Genomic DNA, 13111 nt, shown 5'->3' with positions numbered 1-13111 from the left:
ATTTATGGCAAGGATTAATTAATATGTTAATTAGTCAAACGAATAAAGTTCGTTAAAAGACCACGGGTTAGTTTTGGGCCTCAAGGCCCAATGGGCTTCGAACATCAAGTCCATTGACTTAAGTTGTATGACAACTTAATTCACAAAGGCCCAAAAGCCCAAACAAAACCCCATGGCCGACCATTTAGAGGAAGGGTAGTGAACTTGCTTTAATTACAAGTTTGCCACTCAAATGAATAAAGGTATAAATATGACTTTATAGCCAAAATTCATTTAGGGTTTGTTTTGGAGAAAATTGGAGAGAACATGTCTTTCCATTTCTCTCTAAAGAGGCCGGCCCCTTGGAGGGTGTATCTAGCCATACTACTACTCCAAGGTCACTCATTTCTTCTCAAATCTAATCTTGGTGAAGATACTTAGAGGTTCTCAATTTTGGGAACTTGGAGAAACCTTTTCATCCATCCAAATCCATAGATTTTAGATGCAAGGAATGAAGGCCCTCTCTTTGGGTGATTAGCCTTTGCTTATGCTAAGAGGAATCTACAAAGGTATGATTTCAACTCACTTTGTTTTGAGTTGAGTTTTGGTTCACCAATCTACTAGGCTTTGAATTTCATGGGTAATGTTTTGTTTTTGAATGCATGCAAGCATGATTCCGCCTTTTAATTGTTAAATGCATGCTATAGATGTTATTCAAATGAACATGTTTTCTCAAAATATTCCTTCAAGTGGTATCAGAGCCTAGGTCTAGTAGTTGGTGAATCCTTTTGGGTTTTGTAGTTCATAGTTTGTGATTTAAAAGTTGTAATTGTTACAAGCTTTATTCTTGCTTCTTTGAATGTAAATTTTGTTTGAAAATTTGCCATCTCAAATGTTGTAGATGTAGTTCATATGAGCATGAATATTGGAGCTAAAATTTGGTGCCATGATTTTGGGGATTTTCGGCCAAATACATAGGGTGAAATTTTGGGTTCTTGTTTGACTTGTTAAAAGTGTTTTCAAGTGACTTTTGGAACTCCTATGTACCCTAGTTTGGTTAGATGTTATTTCCCTAAAGTTTGAATGGTTTTGGAATGTTTTTGGATGAAAAATGTTCATGGAAATTTTTTGGGTTTTTCATGAATGTTCTTCATTGTTCTTGACATTTTTGCCAAGAACAAAAAGGTTTGTGTTTTGATTCAAAGTTTTGATTTATTTCATAAAGTTTATGTTTTATGTTTTTTCAAATGTTTAATTGTTTTAGATATTTGTTTAATTGGTGTAAGAGATGTAAGAGATATTATGGTGGGTGTGTAAGGATTAATTTCCTTTGACACACACCACTTGCACCACTTGCATGCTTTATGTCAAAACTCACAAATCAACACACACATCACTCCCTTTCTTCTTCCAAAACCGGCCACCCTCTAGTGGGGGTACTTTTGGGGCCTTTTATGCAATTACATAAAGTTTTGATACTTTTGTGTATTTGCACTTTGGCCCAAAAGTTTACGTTTTTACGTTTAGGTCCAAAAACGCTAAAGGACAAATTGTTTTGCTCCTTTAATGAAGTTTTTACATTATTAAAAGTTTGGGTTCTAGTGTAATTTCATGAAGTAGTGGACTTTTGTGATTTTACAAAGTGACCTCAAAAGTTTTTGTTTTTGCAATATAGCCCAAAAGTTGAGGTTAATTGCAAGATAGCCCAAATAAGTTGTGGTTATTGCATATTGGCCCAAATTAGATAGAGAACAAAATTGTTTTGTCTCTTTAAATGAGAATTGGATTTTCATTTTGTTTAGCTCCATTTAAATCAATTTTATGGATACAAAAACCAAATGAAAATGTTGCATTCAATTTAATTAGTTAAAGTGTTAATTAATTAAAGGGTGATTATGAACCTAAGCCTACGATAATTGAGCTATGTGATAGGCCGTTTCAAATTTGTTTGAACCATGGGAATGTGTAGATTAGATTTTGGTTGTAATTTGATTTGATCAAATGTTGTAAAAGGGCATAAGCCCTTCTTTACTTTAAGGTAATTTGTTTTATGCAATTGTTGTAATGAGCATAAGCTCACCTTTACTTTGAAGTACTTCTTTCTTGCTTTATATGATATGCATGAAAATGAAGTAGTTGGGTCCAACGCCCCTAAGACAACACGCCTTAATGTGATTAAACGCGTAACTAAAATCAATCTCCATCCCTAGACCGAGATTCAACACAAGGCTCGTGTTGAATCTAAACAAAGGTTCATAGTCATCCTAAGGCCCTAAGGCAACTATATAGTCCATCAATGAATGCAAACCTTATGTTAGTAGTATCATATACTCTTGCTTTAAAAACCGTTTTATAAGCATAGTGGGAGTATTATATACAACTAAAACAATCAAATGGACCAATAGTTGTAATAGGACCAAAATTGTTTTAATATAGATTAAAATGAATGTTTATATGTGATGAGACCTAAAACCCTCAACCAAACCATTATTAAGTTGATAAGCGTGAGAGTGCTTTGAACACTCTTTCGTGGCCTTCCACCATGGTAGCTCCAATCGTTTATGACTTGTACACCGCCTTCACCCTATCATGGGGGAGTGCAAAGTGCATGCTTATACTCAGGAGGAGTCTATATACATACTTGATGAGGTGAGTGTAGGCAACGAGGATGACCAATATCATATCATTGTGAGGCTATTCTTGAACCCCTTCATGAACTAAGCATGGTGGGAATGACTTAACTAAGTGCAATGGAGCCAATATCATATCATTGTGAGGTTACATTCTCTAGAGGCCAAATAAGATGGGTACTTGCAAGAGATGCAAATGAGTAAGTGTACTCTCTCATTATTATTAATGCTAGCCAATATCATATCATTGTGAGGTGGGCTTGGTAGTAGTGAGTCTCCCATACCATACTAAGAGTTTCATCCAAAACTCTCGAATTCCAATGAGGGATATGGAATTTGCCAAAAATAGTGGGTGGTGCTATTTGATTTAAAGACCCAAATCAAATGGCTTAAAATCAATCAATTTATATTCGTTATGTATTTATTTACCAATATATTTGCAAACACTATCCCACACTTGACAAATAAAAGCCGAAAGTTTAGTTTCTGGACTTGGTACTACAAAACCATAGATTGTCTTTAAATGGCTTGTAAATGTACCTAAGTAGTCTCATCCTCACAATCTTCCTATTGATAATGTATCATTGGAAGAACATGTTAGATAAAGTCTATCATAAAGAGGACAACACTTTTAATGTATTAGTTCTTCACTTACAAATCGTTGTATGAAGAAATAAGAGTTGCTTTGAACAACCCTTAGTCAATGCAAACACTAGTGCTTGTTTCTTTGTTAAATGAACAAAGAACTTGAGAAGAAAGCACAAAGGCATGGACACTTAATGTGCCATGATTCTTCACTTACAAATTGTTGTATGAAGAAATGAGAGTTGCCTTGTACAACTCTTGAAAGTTTGTAATTATGTTTAGAACATAATGGTTGGTTGACAAAAATAGTCCATTAACATGGACTTATGATGATTTTGAATCATTGAGTGTTGAAGTGATAAACCACTTAACGAGACGGAAACTAGGCAAGGACTTCACCTTTGTTTCCCTATCCTTATAGTTCACTAAGTTTATTGTAAACTATGTAGTGAACAATAAACCACATGCTCTCCAAAATGTTTGATGTGTATGATGAGTAAGAATGATTAAATGGTTTAATTATTTATTTATGGCAAGGATTAATTAATAAGTTAATTAGTCAAACGAATAAAGTTCGTTAAAAGACCACGGGTTAGTTTTGGGCCTCAAGGCCCAATGGGCTTCGAACGTCAAGTCCATTGACTTAAGTTGTATGACAACTTAATTCACAAAGGCCCAAAAGCCCAAACAAAACCCCATGGCCGGCCATTTAGAGGAAGGGTAGTGAACTTGCGTTAATTACAAGTTTGCCACTCAAATGAATAAAGGTATAAATATGACTTTATAGCCAAAATTCATTTAGGGTTTGTTTTGGAGAAAATTGGAGAGAACATGTCTCTCCATTTCTCTCTAAAGAGGCCCGCCCCTTGGAGGGTGTATCTAGCCATACTACTACTCCAAGGTCACTCATTTCTTCTCCAATCTAACCTTGGTGAAGATACTTAGAGGTTCTCAATTTTGGGAACTTGGAGAAACCTTTTCATCCATCTAAATCCATAGATTTTAGATGCAAGGAATGAAGGCCCTCTCTTTGGGTGATTAGCCTTTGCTTATGCGAAGAGGAATCTACAAAGGTATGATTTCAACTCACTTTGTTTTGAGTTGAGTTTTGGTTCACCAATCTACTAGGCTTTGAATTTCATGGGTAATGTTTTGTTTTTGAATGCATGCAAGCATGATTCCGCCTTTTAATTGTTAAATGCATGCTATAGATGTTATTCAAATGAACATGTTTTCTCAAAATATTCCTTCACAATGATCTTCATTCGAAGACACATCCATGATGCATTGCAGACTGAATACCTCGCTGAAGATGACCCACGCACCCTCTGGCTTGCTCTGGCCGACCGTTTCGATCACCAGAAAGACATATTCTTGCTTGAAGTAAGACACGACTGGTAGTATTTTCACTTCCAAGACTTTAAGTATGTGAATGAATACAACTATGAAGTTTGTAGAATTCGTTCACTGTTGAAATTCTATAAAGTGGAGCTAACCAAATCAGATCTCTTGGAAAAGACTTATTCAACCTTCCATGCCACCAATATTGTCCTGCAGCAGTAATATAGGGCACATAAATTCACCAAGTTTTCAGATTTAATCTCTATTTTACTTCTCGCTAAAAAGCAGAACTAGCTTTTGATGAAGAATTATCAAGCTCGATCCACTGGCTAGAACGACGAGCCTAAACCGCATGCTACCAATTCTAGCAGCCACAAACGATGAAAGAACCGTCGTGGCTGTGGCAATGGGCGGCAAGCCCAACCACGGGCCCAAGGTCAACAGAGTGCCACACCTAAGAGAGGAAATGTGACCTAGCAGCATCCACCACTTAAGGCCTCGAACTTCAAGAATAAGGGCAAAGCTCCCCGTTCAGTCAGCTTCTACTGAAATGGACATGTGCTACCACTATGGATCAAAGGATTATTGGTCACGCGTATGCCGAGTATCCCTTGAGGCTATTGCTAAGTATCATTCCCGTCATGAGTTTAACTTTGCACGTGTGGATCATCCGGAAGATGCGACTACATAATGGAGATATTGGATTTTCAGGGGGCGTCAACTCTTATGGATGAATAAATTAGACATGTTTTTAGGGTGTTTACCCCTAGTGGCCAAACCCACTAGGAATGGCCGGCCCTTCTCTCCTATTTTTCTAGGTTTATGGTTTAATTTTGAACAATTTTTCTAAGTTTTTGGAATAATTTGTTTGGTTTTGGTTTATCTTGAATTATGGACTGATTATTTGATGGATATTATTTCTCGAATTACTTAATTGAATGAATGGACTTATATTTATGCATGTGACCAATTCAATCAATTTATTTCTAGGTATGTCTAGTGGGAAAGTTAGTTGTCTGGCAGGTAGTGCAACCACGCACACCATCTTATGTGAACGACACTATTTTACTAACTTAATACCCAATAAATCTCCTCTGACAACTCTCTTAGGCCCATCTAACCTGATTGAAGGATACGAAAAGGCTCGTATCATATTGTCCAATGGTACTATTTTAACCATTAAGGAGGCACTCTATTCTCCACGTTCCGGAAGAGCATTGTTGAGTTTTAGAGATATTCAAGATAATCAATATCATATTGAAACTACTAAAGATAATGGTTCTGAATTTCTTTGTATAACTTTGTATGAATATGGCCAGAAGCGTATTCACGAGAAGTTGGCATGTCTCCCGAGTGGGTTGTACATCATAACCATTCGCGACATAGAAGCCCACAATGTAGCTGGCCCTATACCTGAGTTCCAGGACACTTTGTTGCTTTGGAATGGCCGTTTGGGACATCTTGGACATGACATGATGCGCCGTATCCTCAAATCATCACATCACATCCCACCATGCAAAGCGTGTTCTATAGGGAAGTTGAATACTCAACCCTCACATACAAAGATTATTCACGACCCCCCTAAGTTTCTTCAGAGGATTCAAGGGGACATTTGTGGACCTATCCAACCAACATGCCGACCATTTAGATACTTTATTATGTTGGTTGATGCATCGACACGATGGTTATATGTTTTCCTATTGTCCACACACAACGCTGCATTTGCTAAACTCTTAGCACTTAAGCTAAGGGCTCATCACCCTGATTATCCGATTAAGTAGATTCGACTGGATAACGTTGGAGAGTTTACGTCGCAAACTTTTGACGATTATTGCATGTCAGTAAGGATTGATGTGGAACATCTTGTACCCTATGTTCACACTTAAAATGGCATGGCAGAAGCTTTCATAAAAGCGCTTTCAATTGATAGCTCGGACTTTGGTTATAAGAACCAAACTACCAGTATCTGCCTGGGGCTATGCAATATTGCACGCATATTCATGAGAAGTTGGCACGTCTCCTGAGTGGGTTATACATCATAACCATTCGCAACATACAAGCCCACAATGTGGCCGACCCTATACCTGAGTTTTAAGACACTTTGTTACTTTGGCATGGCTGTTTGGGACATCTTGGACGTGACATGATGCGCCGTATCCTCAAATCATCACATGGGCATTGGTTACCTTCCTATGCTATATTCCCACCATGCAAAGCGTGTTCTATAGGGAAGTTGAACACTTAACCCTCACGTACAAAGATTATTCATGACCCCCTTAAGTTTCTTCAGAGGATTCAAGGGGACATTTGTGGACCTATCCAACCAACATGCGGACCATTTAGATACTTTATTGTGTTGGTTGATGCATCGACACGATGGTCATATGTTTTCCTGTTGTCCACACATAACCCTGCGTTTGCTAAACTCCTAGCACAAATCATTAAGCTAAGGGCTCATCACCCTGATTATCTGATTAAGTCGATTCGACTGGATAACGTTGGAGAGTTTACGTCGTAGACTTTTGACAATTATTGCATGTCAGTAGGGATTGATGTGGAACATTCTGTACCCTATGTTCACACCTAAAATGGCCTACCAGAAGCTTTCATAAAAGCACTTTCAATTGATAGCTCGTACTTTGGTTATGAGAACCAAATTACCGGTATCTGCCTGGGGCTATGCAATATTGCACGCAGCTATGTTGGTCCACCTAAGGCCTATCGCTACTCAACCACATTCACCGTTATAGTTGGTCATTGGATATGAGCCTGACGTCTCGCATTTACAGGTGTTTGGGTGCGCCATTTATACGCTAATAGCGTCGCCGCTACGTACCAAAATGGGTCCTCAGAGAAAAATGGGGATCTATGTCGGTTATGATTCGCCATTAATTATTTGCTATTTAGATCCCTTGACATGAGATCGCCATTAATCATCACATGGGCATCAGTTACCACCCTATGTTATGTTCCCGTCGTTAGGGGGAGATATGCATGCTAAAGTTCTTGTAGAACACTGCGAATTGTCGTGGTATGCTCCCACTATGTCTCATTTAAATCCTCGCATTGCCCAGTTTGAAACTGAGGTACGACGAATTATAGATCTTCAGAGCATTGGTCAAAGCATGTCAGATGGTTTTAATGATCTAGCAAAGGTGACAAGATCACATATACCGGCTGCAAATGCACCTGTAAAGATAGATGTACCCCGTGTACATCCACAACCCGCCTGGGAAGGCCAGATAGTCCCCGAAGGTGGGGAGGCGTCACTTTGCACTCGACAACGTACATTGGCGGCTAGCCAATCATCTGCTCCGACCCTGAAGTGTGGCAGATCCCTTGGTTCAAAGGATTCACAACCCCGGAAGAGGAAAATGGCACTAACTAGTGATCCTAGTTTAAATCCGACCATCGCTCACTTATCCGTTCCAACGCATGAGTTTATTCTAGATTACAACGATGTCTTAGACGAGACAACCTGGCCTTCCAAGAATCGTGAGATTGCGGTCCACTATGCAGTATTAGATGAGGTTTGGAATAGGAATGAGATGATTATCGACAATGCATTTGCGTACACAATAGCTACTAACATCATACTTAGCAATGACATTGAACCACGTTTTGTCGATGAATGCCAAGGTAGAACTGATTGGTCAAACTGGAAATAAGCAATCCAGGTCGAACTCAATTCGCTCGCAAAACGTAAAATGTTTGGGCCTATTGTTCCTACACCACCACGCATATAGCGCAAGGCTTCTCTCAGGGCCTTAGGATTGATTACAAAGAGATGTATTCCCAGTAATGGACGTTATAAAGTTCCGCTGCCTCACGTGGTAACCACATATCTCTATGGGGATCTAGATATGAAAATATACATGAAAGTTCCAGAAGGACTTCCATTGATTGGTTCAAATAGTTCTAAAGAAGTCACATTCCAGATTTGCAATCGTTGTAGTTTATGTAGATGACATGAACCTCATTGAAACTCTCGCAGAGCTTAAGGAAATTGCTGCACACTTGAAATCAGAATTTAAGATGAAAGATATTGGGAAAACTCGATACTTCCTCAGCCTGAAGATCGAGCATTGTTCGGATAGAATTCTAGTACATCAATCGAACTACTCCCAAAAGGTGTTGTGACGTGTTAATGAGGATAAAGCAAAGCCTTCGAGTACTCTTATGGTCGTTCGGACTCTAGATGCTAAACGAGATCCCTTCCGTCCTAAGGAGGATGAGGAAGATGGGCTTTATTGTACTTGGCTCAGTGCACTAGACCCGACATCTTCTTCGCTGTTAATCTTTTGGCTAGATACAGCAATACACCTACACGCAAACACTGGAATGGTGTTAAAGACATTTTTCGCTACCTTAAGGGTAAAACGAATTTGGGCTTGTTCTATACCTGCGAATCTCCGATTGTTGCCACCCCTTATGGTTCTCAGATTGATTCTCGCCCCCTATGGTTCTCAGATTGATTCTCACCTTATTGGTTATGCAGATGCTGGATATCTGTCTGACCCACATTGGGCTTGTTCTCAAACAGGTTATGTCTTTACCGTTGGAGACACCGCTATATCTTGGATGTTTACCAAGCAAACGCTAGTTGCGACTTTTTCGAACGATGTTGAGATTCTCGCCCTGCATGAAGCATTACGTGAGTGCTTTTGGCTAAGAGCAGTTATGGAACATATTCGAAGCACTAGTGGTCTTACTTCCGTCGTTGACCTTCCTACGATGATCTTTAAAGACAATGCAGCATGTATCGAGCAGTTAAAGAAGGGATATATCAAGGGAGACAACACCAAGCACATAGCGCCGAAGTTCTTTTACTCACACCAGTAGCAGCATTAGAACTTTGAAGTCAAGCAAATCCGTTCCCAGGACAACCTGGCTTATCTCTTCACCAAGGCATTGCCCAAGTCTACTTTTCAAAAGCTCGTCCAAGGAATCGGTATGCGTAAATTATCTGAGTTGAATCGCTTGTAGTTCTCTTATTTATAAATTATGTCTAACTCAGGAGGAGTATCTTGAAGCATACTCACTTAATCTTAATGTACTTTTTTTCCTATGATTAGGAGCATTTTTCCCACTGGATTTTTACTACCTAACGAGGTTTTGATGAGGCACCCATCCTGGGATGATCATACTCTGTTGAGTTCACTACCTTCGTCCTGTTTGACTTTTGTTTTAGAAATTATGCATACTTCTCACTTTTCTCCTTAGTCTATGGGGTTTTCGCATACCTTGGGTTTTACCATAGTAAAGTTTTGTGAGTTTTACTACCAATGCATGCTTTCTTAAATTTAAGACACGCGTTCACCCGTTGTGCCGATGATTTCATCAACTATTCTACTTTATCTGCTGAAGATCTGATGTGATGGTTTGTTGAGTATTTCCACACTCAAGGGGGAGTGTTGCAGTCATATTTAGAATATGAATGTGATTGTGTAAATCCTAGTAGTTTTGGGAATGTATCTTATATTCCTATTAGGAGTTGTTTACCTATTAAGAGTTGTAATCCTAAAGGGAAAGGTTTTTGCCTATCCTACTACTATAAATAAAGGCACAATGGGGGTGATACAAACACACCTCACAATTAAATTACTTTCTCTTCTCTCTAATTGTTGTCGGCCCCTTCTCTCTCTAATCCTCTAGATTTGTTCAATCAAATAGGCCTACAACACAAGGAACACTTTAAAGACACTAATTTGGTTTGATGTTGTTAATGCAATCAACAACACTTTTCTGTCATTCCTCCAGTTGAATCAAAAGTCAAAATTAATATATAAGAAGAAAAAACAATACATTTAGCCTAAATGTGAAGAATTTTCTCGAATTTATTAGAGAACCATAATTCATAAATCATAAGCCGACGTAAGCAAAATAGTAAGACCCCTTTTTCGCCTGTTATTTTTTCTTTCTATTTTTCTAAGAAGTCATCAACATGAAATTCAGAGTGGCTCTCTTCTCTGAGGAGCAGCTGACACCGGATGGAATGGATACTGGCCTAGTTTGATGTAATTACTTACTAGTAGTACGGGACTGGTTAATATAACTTTGATTAGCAGAGATGGGAGTATTATAGAGGATTCTAGTGCCACTATTGCTGGAAGGTGGTTTGTTTTCCTGCTGCCTTTGCCTTGGGATTGGCTTGGAATGAGGCTGCTGCTACCGTCTTTCTCGCAGTTCAAAATTATGGTACTAGATCTCTTTAAGGGAATTAGATCTCTCATAGCTCAAAATGATATATATTTAACATGTATATCTACATAGTTCATGCCTATTTTGGTTTAAAAGTAGAATTGGCTATATGATGTTCACCATATACTACTGAATATCATGCAAAACCCTTTTTTGGATTGAGGTGTTGGTCGTTAGTCTTATACTCTTTGAAATACTGTTTGCAAATTCTTTTTTAAGAAAACGTACAATTGCCAAATTACTCCACATGTATAAAAGCAATTTGTTTAAAGGACGGAATTGGTCTTTTAGTATTATGTGTACTCATGCCTTTTAGTGATGGTTTGTACTTGTGATTAGGTTAATTGCGTGGAGTATCAGGGGGACCGGTGCGTGACAATAGATGTCAAATGGTATTGTATCTCATTTTGAAGTTTGGTGTTGTGAACCCCTTTGTACATACAAGTTTAAAATATATATGCATATATGTTTATATGCACGTGGGATGAGGTCATTGATTTTTTGGGTGCAATACATCTTAATTCTAAGAAGAGGAGTTTTGACTCTGTAAGTGCAGGTATCGGATTGCTCCATTCTCTCAGTGTAAGTACATCTCTGCATATCTTTATTTCCTCAATTATATTTGACTTTGTTATGTTGAGTTGCCAAATTAAAGATATTGCACTACCTTTTCGATACTACATTAAATATAGAACATGCAAAACATTAAATTTTGAGTGTTAATTATTGAACAAGGGCTGCATTTTAAATTTGTAAACATCCACTGTAATGGTTTGGGGCTTGATAGTTGTACCAAATCTCTTGTTCTTATTCCCATGTGCATGTCCATGTGTAGACCTTTTTGTAGCTTTCTAAGTTTGAGTTTTTCTTGATGTGTGCTTACGTGGTTTGGGATTACTTTCCTTTGCAGGCATGAGTATTAAATAAAGCTTTGCACTTTCAGATTAAGGTAAAGTTTGATTATATCTTATAGTTAATTTTGATGCCCATCGCAAGGTGTATAATTTTTTGTTTCCATTACACTTATGTGTTCTATCAATTAAACTCCAAACCAACTTCTAATCTCCTAAGTTCTTTAAATTCGGGTTTGTTATATGTTGTAGGAAATGGCATATTTTGAGATATTATGCATCTTTCTTTCTTTAGTTCTTTACATTTGAAAGAGTGAGAATTATATTGTTGGGACTTTGGATTCTATTTTTATGTCCTAATTTGTGTGAGGATTGTTTGCCATCCATATAAGAATGTTACTAAAGTGTCAGGCAAAAGTCTTTATGTTTCAATCACAAACAAGTGCATGTATACATAGCAGAATTACACCAATTAATCTGTGGGAGGAAGGATATACAACAGCTTATGAGATAAAGATAAATAATCATAATTTGAAAATTTGGAAGCTACTACATACTCATTTCTTGTTGCTCTATGTAAATTTTGAAGGGTTTGACATTGTGGCACTCAAACAGCATTTGGGAAAGAAAATTTTGGAACTAGAAGATGAGAAAAGAACTATGCAGATTCACTTAAAACCTTAATATTTGATGTTCTTATTCTTAAGAGAACCGATATTCACTTAAAACCTTTATAATTTTAGTTTTATTTTAGTTGGGGATAGAACATGTAAAATTATAGTTGTTTTTATATATAATGGTTGTGAATATCTTTGTAAATTGTAATATTATAGATGTTTGTGGTTGTGGGCTGTTTTAATTTTATGAAAAAAATAATTTTTTGTTTAGCCTCAATCTCAATTTGTAGGTGATTTTGGTTTTTTAATTTTTTAATTTTTTTTAAAAATACTTGACATATTGGGCACAATAATAATAAATGTGCTAACATGGGTGGCAGCAGTCATCTGACAACTTTGTCAGAACTGGGCACAAAAGGACATTTATTTGTGCTTACACTTTTCAGCACAGCATACCTTATTGTGCTCTTTGATCAAAGGTGACGTCCGTAGGGGGCACATATAGAAACTTAGTTGCTGCACTATTGCTATTGGTTTATGGACACATATGTTGGTGCTCTTTGACCTCAAAGACCGAATTTTGGAGAATCCGAAATTTGAAATGTATTATGATTAATCGTATAATCAGGGATATGATCCAATAAATATCATATATCCTTGTCGAGAGAAGATAATTGTCATGGAATTGAATTTGCAATTTGGTTTAGTCATCGTATAAAAACACTAACCTGCCATTTGAATGGGAATTAACTCCCTGTAAAGTTTCACAAAGCCAAATAATTGATTACAAATTCGAAACATTAACAGTCGTAATTGTTTAGTGGACTGCAATTAGAGAAATGAGATGAACGATACCGCTCTTTTATGAAAGAATGAGATGGATTTTTATTAAGAAACTGCTATGTAA

General features: G+C 37.5%; 1 long non-coding RNA gene across 1 annotated transcript; it reads left to right on the top strand.

The window, feature by feature from the left end:
* The first annotated feature begins 10494 nt into the window (after positions 1–10494).
* On the top strand, positions 10495–12474 carry LOC126613755 (uncharacterized). Its single transcript, XR_007620185.1, has 2 exons — positions 10495–11316; positions 12177–12474. It is a non-coding gene; the product is annotated as an uncharacterized LOC126613755 (long non-coding RNA).
* The last annotated feature ends 637 nt before the right edge of the window (positions 12475–13111 follow it).

This window comes from Malus sylvestris, chromosome 2, assembly GCF_916048215.2.
Source record: "Malus sylvestris chromosome 2, drMalSylv7.2, whole genome shotgun sequence".
Lineage (NCBI taxonomy): Eukaryota > Viridiplantae > Streptophyta > Magnoliopsida > Rosales > Rosaceae > Malus > Malus sylvestris.
Note: the sequence above shows the minus strand (reverse complement) of the source record. Positions and strands in the feature narration are given on the sequence as shown.